Raw genomic sequence first — 8,156 nt, 5'->3', positions numbered from 1 at the left:
CTTCAGCTCTATAGATCAGGCAGGGCTTGAACCTGTGGCCACTCTGACTCAGCCAGTGCTCTGTGGCTAGAACACAGGTTTTGCACATGGGTGTGAGAAAGCCTCCCCTCCCCCATCAGGTGGGAAAGCCTTACTCCTTTGTTCTCAGTAACCTTGGATAAAACTCTGTGTCTCCTTCACCCTGTAACAGAAGGAATGCCCGTTAGCTGTCACTGTCAAATCAATAGCCTGTGACTTTGTCACTATGGGAACTGCAGAGCCTTCCTATCATTCTTAAGTGCTTTCCGCAGGTGGCCCAGAATTCTGTGCCCACGCACTGCAGCTTTAAAACTGGTTGTTACAAAGCCAGCTTCTGGTTTCTGTTATTTCTTGGGCTGGTACATAAGCAGGCCTTGTGATTTGGATGGGAACCGTCCCCCATGGGCTCACGTGTTTATACAGTTGGTCCCCAGTGGGTGACACTGTTTGGGAAGGTTGTGTGAACCTTTAGATGGCTGGATGTGCTGGACAGTTTGATGTCAACCTGACACAGGCTAGACTCACCAGAGAGGAGGGAGAGCCTCACCTGAGAAAATGCCTCCATCAGATTGGGCTGCAGGCAAGCCTGTAAGGCATTTTCTGAATTAGTGATTCACGTGAGAGTGCTCAGCCCATTGTGGGTGGTGCCATCCCTGGGCTGCTGGTCCTGAGTTCTATAAGAAAATGGTTTTGCAAGCCACGAGGAGCAAGCCGGTAAACATGGCCTCTGAATCAGCTCCTGCCTCCAGGTTCCTGCCCTGTTTGAGTTCCTGTCCTGTTCTTCTAATGGTGGGCTATAATGTGGAAGTGTAAGCCAAATAAAGCCTTTCACCCCCAATTTGCTTTGGTCACGGTTCTTTCATCATAGCAGTAGAAACCCTGACTAAGACATGGAGGAAGTGGGTCACTGGGGGGTGGACCCTCAGTCTTTATTAGACCAACCCCACTTCCTGTTCCATCTCTGCTTCCTACATGTGGATGTAATGTGATCAGCCAGTCTCCTGCTCCTGTCCCAATGCCATCCTGCCTCTTGCCATGTCTTCCACGCCATGGCGGACTGTATCCTTTAGAACTGTAAGCCAAAATAAAACTCTTCTCCCTTAGGTTGCTGTGGTGGTTTGAACAGGAACGGCCTCCATAGACTCATGCTTGAATGCTTGGCCCATAGGGAGTGGAGTAGGCGTGGTCTTGGTGGAAGAAGTGTGTCACTGTGTGGGTAGGCTTTTGAGGTCTCTTATGTTCAAGCTACGCCCAGGGTGGCACACAATCTCCTCTTTGCTGCCTGCAGATCAAGATGTAGACCTCTCAGCTCCTTCTCCAGCACTGTGTCTGCCTGGACGCTGCCCATGCTCCCTGCCATGATGGTAATGGACTAAACTTCTGGAACTATAATCCAGCTCCAATTAAATGTTTCCTTTATAAGTGTTGCCTTGGTCATGGTGTCTCTTTACGGCAATGAAGCCCTAGTTAAGACAATCGCTTTTCAGGATGACATGCCTGTAGGGCCTGGAGGTGTGGCTTAGGGGTGGTGCACCTGTGTACCATATATGAGGTCCTGGGTTCCATCCCTCAATCCCTTAGCACCAAAACCAAAACAAAGCAAAGCAAAAGCATATTTATTCCCATAACATGCTTCAAAAAGATATTTTTAGAAACTGCATTTCAGTATCATGGGTTTTCTTATGCCATTAAGAATTTCTTATGCCAAAAAATAATTAAAAAGTATTCTGGTATATCTGTAGCCTCATCATTCTACCAGAGAGAGAGACAGAGGCAGAGACACAGAGAGAGACAGAGACCTGATCTTTAATAATCATCACATTTCATTATCTTTGCCAGCTTACACTGTGTCCTATGACCTGGTAAGGTGAGAGAGAAGATTGATTCCTCATGGAAAAGTTGGGTTTTTGGTTTGGTTTGCTTTGGTTTGGTTTTCTGTTTCTTAACTCTTCAAAGGAGGCAGAAGAAAGTGTTCTTCCTTCCTGTGCCTAATGTCTGAACACTGAAGAGCACAATTTCCCTCTGCACTGGTGTCCCCTAGGAAAGCAGCAAAGTCACTTGACAGGCAGAGGTGGCTGATGGGAAACCCCTGTGTCTTTGAGGATTTGTGTTGCTGGTGGTTTAGCCAAACACAGAAGCAATTATCTCTGGACTTCTGCTACCATCACCAATCCCTTATCATCAAGGCCATTTAGGTCAGTTGTCTTTTACTTGTACCAGGGGAACCTTCAGGAGGCCACCATAGGGATTTGGCTTGTATCACGGGCATGACTGGTGCCTGTCAGGTCAGAAGAAGTTATCAAATCATCTGTAACTAGAATGTATTAGTCAGAATTCTCTAGAGAAACAACTGATAGAATAAATATATATATGGGATTCATTAGAATAACTTACACACTGTGGTCCAACTAATCCAACAATGTCTATCTACCAGAAGGTTCAAGAATCCTTGTTGTTCAGTCCACAAGGCTGGTTTTCAGTATATACCCAAAGAAGGAGGCTCTAATGCCAGTAAAGGAATGGACTTGCCAGTGAGAGCAAGAACAAGCAGGCAAAGAATGAAAGCGTCCTTTTTCCTTGTCCTTTGTATAGGCTGCCAGCCGAAGGCATGGCCCAGATTAAAAGTGGCTCTTCCCAACCAGGCAGTAGTGGCTCAAACCTTTAATCCCAGCGCTCTGGAGGCAGAGGCAGGTGGATCTCTAAGAGTTCAAGGCCAGCCTGGTCTACAGAACAAGTTCCAGGACAGCCAAGCCTGATACACAGTAAAGCCCTGTCTCAAAACAAAACAAAACAAGGCCCTTCCCACCCCAGAAGACCCAGATTAAAAGTGGGTGTCCTCACGCCAAATGATTTAATCAAGAAAAACATTCCTCACAGTTGTACCCAGCCACTTGGATTTTAGTTAATTCCAGATGTAATCAGGTTGACAACCAAGAACAGCCATCACATGGCGTTATGGATGGTTGTTGATGGTTGTTGCAGTAAATGAAAAACTGAATGTTGTTGGGCTGTATAGTGTTTATTATCAGCCCTAAGATTGTGAGCGTGGTATTATCCAACCTGCTATCACAAATAATAAAACACAGACCCCTGTTAGATTTTATAATGCCTTATTTACCTTGGGCTGAGAAGATATTTTACCTACCTTGTCTCAATAACCTCACAATCCATCTCCCAGCCCTCATCCAACGCCATCCACCTTAATCCTCCTCATCTGGACTATCTTCCATCTATAATCTTATCAATACTTGCTTTTATTCTTCATCTGGGTCTTTTCACACCATTATTGGAGTCCTTCCTCCCAGCTCACATGGTTCCTTCTACAGGCTAACCCATCCTGGCATCCTCCTTCCCATTATGTCTGTCTCAGGTGATTCCCTGTCCTCAGAAGCCCAGGAACCTTAGCCATGCCTACCCCATTCTGCCCTTCCCAGGTAGAGGCCATTTAATCAACCAATCAGGTACAAGGGTGGATGTAACCAGATCTTGAGGCCAGTATTAGAACAACCCCCAACAGGATGTGAAGCATGTGGGTGCTGAGAACCCAACCTGGAACCTCCTCAAAACCAGCAAGTGCTGTCAACCCCGGAGCCATCCCTCTGGCCCTGACCACCATCTTGAGTGTGACTGCCTGTCTGTGCCCTGTACCCGGCACATGTTCCAGCGGGAGAAACAAAATCATTAAGAAAGTCAGCTGAGGCTCTCAGCTTCCTCTCCTTAGCTGAGTCCTAGACCCGTTCCTAGCTGGTGTTTGACATATTCGTGGCCTTTAGGAAGCCCAGGAACAGTGTGGTTGGCCAGGGTCCACCTTTGTCTACTTGAACAGACAAACCCCTTCCTTCCACCGTAGGACGTGAGTTCGTATTCCCTGCAGTATTTCACGGCAGCGCCACCCTGCACGGTCTCCCTCGGTCCTTGGCCACTCCACTGTTTCTAAGACACCCACCATGCTTTTCCCATTTGTGACCCTCACTGTTGCCGTGGTGACAGAGAAACAAGCCAGCCCTTCTGTCCTCTGGGTTAGTCTGATCTCTCCTCTGCTGAACTCTGGTAGACCTGGCTTGCAACCTTGATCCCTCCCCGAGGTGTGTCAAGCTAGGTCGCTGGTTCTCAAATTACAGCATGTGTCAGAATCATTCCAACATTGGTGAACTGTAGTAGCTTGTTAAAATGCAAATTACCGGGCCCCGTCCAGCGAGATCGGGGCATGTCATAAAAATTTGCATTTCTTTAAAAATTCCCTGTCTCTGGCCACCACCATTTCCCACTCAGTGGTCTTGGGTCTAAGGTGCTCACACTCACAGCTTGTAAAACTGCAATCCCAACTCCGAGGTAAGCTGAGCTATCGCCTCCCTCAACTTCGCCAACATGCTCCTATTACCACAGCCCCCAAATCACAGACAGCTCTCACACTGTTGCACTGGATCTCAACCACAGCTCTAAACCCCAGGTCCACTCCGAGGCTCCTGAGCTCTCTCCCTGTCCTGTAAGCGGGAAGCAGAGGCAGCGCTCGGTACTCACTGCATGCCCAGTGCCTCTGTGATGGATGCCGTTTAATCTGCACACTGCCCTGAATTAGGCAACCGTCTCTTTCTGGACAGACTGATGGCCAGACCAATAAAGAATAGTAAGACGGAAAAGGGCTCGGTGGGCGGCTCAGTGGGTAAAGTGCCTGTCATGCCAGCAGAATGACCTGAATTGGCAGAATGACCTGAGTTTGGATCCCAGAACCTAAGGAACGCTGCGTGCGCAGTCTCGGCGCCTACATGGTGAGACGGCGGGCAGGGACAGGAAGCGTGGCATCCAGCTAGTCTAGTCATAGTGGCAAGCAACAAAGGAGGAAGGAAAGGACTCACACTCAAGGTAGTCCTGGGACTTCCACACGTGTGCCGTGGCACATGCATGCCCGCACTCCAATAAATGGGCAGGTACATACATGCCTACATCTTGCACCCATGCTTCACTCATGTATCCATGTACACACACATTCGCATGTACTCGAGCACACATATAAAACATACGTAAAGATAAGGCCATCAAGATGGCTCAGGGGATAAGGGCACTTGCTGCCAAGCTTGAAGATCTGAGTTTGAGCCCTCAGACTGACCCCTGCACGTTGTCTTCTGACCTCCACACGCATGTTGTGGTTTGTGTAGTTTGTGTGTCCATACACATGCATGCACACAATAAATAGGTCAACATAAAGGTTTTTGGTTTTGAAGGTAGATAGGAAAGACCTTATCAAGGTCATCCAGTTAGTAAATGATTACAGACCTAGGATTTGGGTCTGGTTCCCAGCACTCTCGCTTAATGAAATCTGCTAAACTGCCCTCAAGGCTCAGGACAGCCTCCAAGCCCTTGACCGCAAGGGTTTCTGAGCCCACTTCGCCCCTGTCCTTCACCCTGCCTGAGGAGGCTGTGCTTGCTCAGCTGCAGTGGAATCTGAAAGCTTTAACTGTGGGCAGGTTTTAATAAGAAAGGCCTTTTCCTAGGCTATGTCTATATAAATGTTCCAATTTAATATGCAAATGTGCCGCTGCTGATTTCGGGTGCACTGGGCCTGTATTGTTCGAGCTGCAGTTATGTTGATTTAGCCCACAGCTCGATGGTTAATAATTTAGGAAGCAACCTTATTTTCTAATCTCCTTGGTCCTCGAATCTCATCCTTCTCCACATTAAGGGACTCGACTCAGGCCTGCATGAAGTTTTGTTTTAATGAACAAACAATTCTTGGATAAGAACTTCATCCAAATGCTGGGGAGCTGTTCAGTTCTGGGTCTGTGGCCATCACTGTGGGATGTTGCTTTCCTTGTAAATACATTGACTTACTTTAACCCAAGTTCTGCTTTCTGTTATATAACCTACTTTGTCTGATAGTATCATCAGCAGACCAGATTGTTTGGAGACAGAGTTTCTCTGTGTAACAGAGCCTTGGCTGTCCTGGAATTTGCTCTGTAGACCAGGCTAGCCTCGAACTCACAGACTCACCTGCCTCTGCCTCCCTAGTACTGGAATTAAAGGCATGTGCCACCATGCCTGATTCTCAGATTGTTTTTTAATGTTAGTATTTGCCTGTTTTGTTGTTGTTGTTGCTGTTTGTGGGTGTGTGTGTGTGTGTGTGTGTGTGTGTGACAGTCTCTTTTCATGGCCCTGGCTGTCTCACAGCTCTCCAGACAGACCATTGACTAGGGTATCTTTCATGCCTATTTCCAACTTTGGCTCTGTCAGTGTGCTGGGTACACCTTGTTTGCAAATTTTAGCTAGAGTTCTTTTTTTTAATGTTTATTTATTACTTTTTATGTGCATTGATGTTTTGCCTGCATGTGTATACACACGAGGGTACTGATCCCCTGGGACTGGAGTTACAGACGGTTGTGAGCTGTCATGTGGGTGCTGGAAATTAAACCCAGGTCCTCTTAACTGCGGAGCCATCTCTCTAGTCCCTAGATCCCGAGTTTTTAAGAAAACTTCCACTGGGCAGTCGTGGCACACGGCCTTAATGTCAATACTCTGGAGGCAGGGGCAGGTGGATCTCTGAGTTTGAGGTCAACTTAGTCTATAAAGCAAGTTCCAGGGTAGCTGGGGCTACACGGAGAAACTCTGTCTCAAAACAAACAAACCCCAAAAGAAATCTTGCTGAACGTAGTGGCACACACCTCCAAACCTCTAATTCCTGTACTTGGCAGGCAGAGGCAGGTCAATCTCTGTGAGTTCAAGGCCAGCCTGGTCTACATGGTGAGTTCCAGGACAGTCAGAGCTATGTGGTGAGACCTTGTTTTGAAAAAACAAAACAAGGCATGGTGGCACATGCCTGTAATCCCAGCACTCAGGGAGGCAGAGGCAGGTGGATCTCTGTGAATTTGAGGCCAGCCTGGTCTACAAAACAAGTCTAGGACAGCCAGGGCTACACAGAGAAACCCTGTCTCGAAAAACTAAACACCAAAAATAACAAAAAGAACACAAAACAAAAGCAAATTTCTTAATACGTATGTGTATGTGTGTGTCAGCACATTCTATGTGTGTATGCACTCAAGTGCCTTTGGAGGCCAGAAGGGGGCATTGGATCCTCTGGATCAGGAGTTATAGGCAGTTCTGGGCCACCCAGTGTGTGTTCCAGGAACCAAACTCCAGGTCTGTGCAAGAACAGCCAGGGCTCTTGGGCACTAAGCCATTTCTCCAGTTACTCATTTTAAAGGCAAATCACGATGATCGTTCTTATTTTATGTGCATGGCCATCCTGCCCGCATGTGTGTCTGTAAGCCACCTTTGGGGCCTGCTCCCCATGGAGGACAGAACAGGGTGTTGGATCCCTTGACACTGGAGTTACTGTTTGCTGTGAGCCATCATGCAGATGTCCTCTGAAAGAACAGCCAGTGCTCTTAACCACTCAGCCATCTCTCCAGCTTACTCATCTTAATTTTTAATTTTGTTGCTTAAGTACAAATTTTCCCAACAGTGTATCATTCCTCTAGAGGATATACTCTTGAATACAACATAACCACCAAGAGAAGGGTCTTTCCCTCCTGCCTCCATCTTCTTCATTACTGTCTAGAATGGTGGTTCTCAACCTTCATAACACTGTACCCTTTAATACAGTTCTTCATGTTTTGGTGACCCCCCCAACCACAAAATAATTCTTGTTACTACTTTGTAACTATAATTTTGCTACTGTTGTGAATCATAGTGTAAATGTCTGTGTTTCCTGCTTGTCTTAGGCAGTCCCTGTGAAAGGATGGTTCATCTTCGCTGGAGTCTCAACCCAAAGGTTGAGACCCTATGCTCTAGAATATGAGTTCCAGCATCTATCATTAAAATATTCTAATGTGGGACTGGAGACATGGCTCAGAGGTTAAGAGCACTGGCTGTTCTTCCAGAGGTCCTGAGTTTAATCTCAGCACCCACATAACAGCTCACAACTGTCTATAACTCTTGTTCCATGGGAACTGATACCCTCACACAGACATGCATGCTGGCAAAACACCAATGCACATAAAAATAAGTTAATCTTTAAAAATCTTTAAACATATTTTAATGCGTTGCTGGACATGGTGGTGCACATCTTTAATCCTAGCACTAGGCAGAGGCAGGCAGATCTCTGGGTTCAAAGCCAGCCTGGGGGCTGGAGAGACGGCTCAGAG

This window comes from Psammomys obesus, unplaced genomic scaffold (genome assembly GCF_907164565.1).
Source record: "Psammomys obesus unplaced genomic scaffold, mPsaObe1.curated_primary_1811, whole genome shotgun sequence".
Classification (NCBI taxonomy): domain Eukaryota; kingdom Metazoa; phylum Chordata; class Mammalia; order Rodentia; family Muridae; genus Psammomys; species Psammomys obesus.
The sequence above is the reverse complement of the archived record's forward strand: the minus strand, read 5'-3'. Positions refer to the sequence as shown.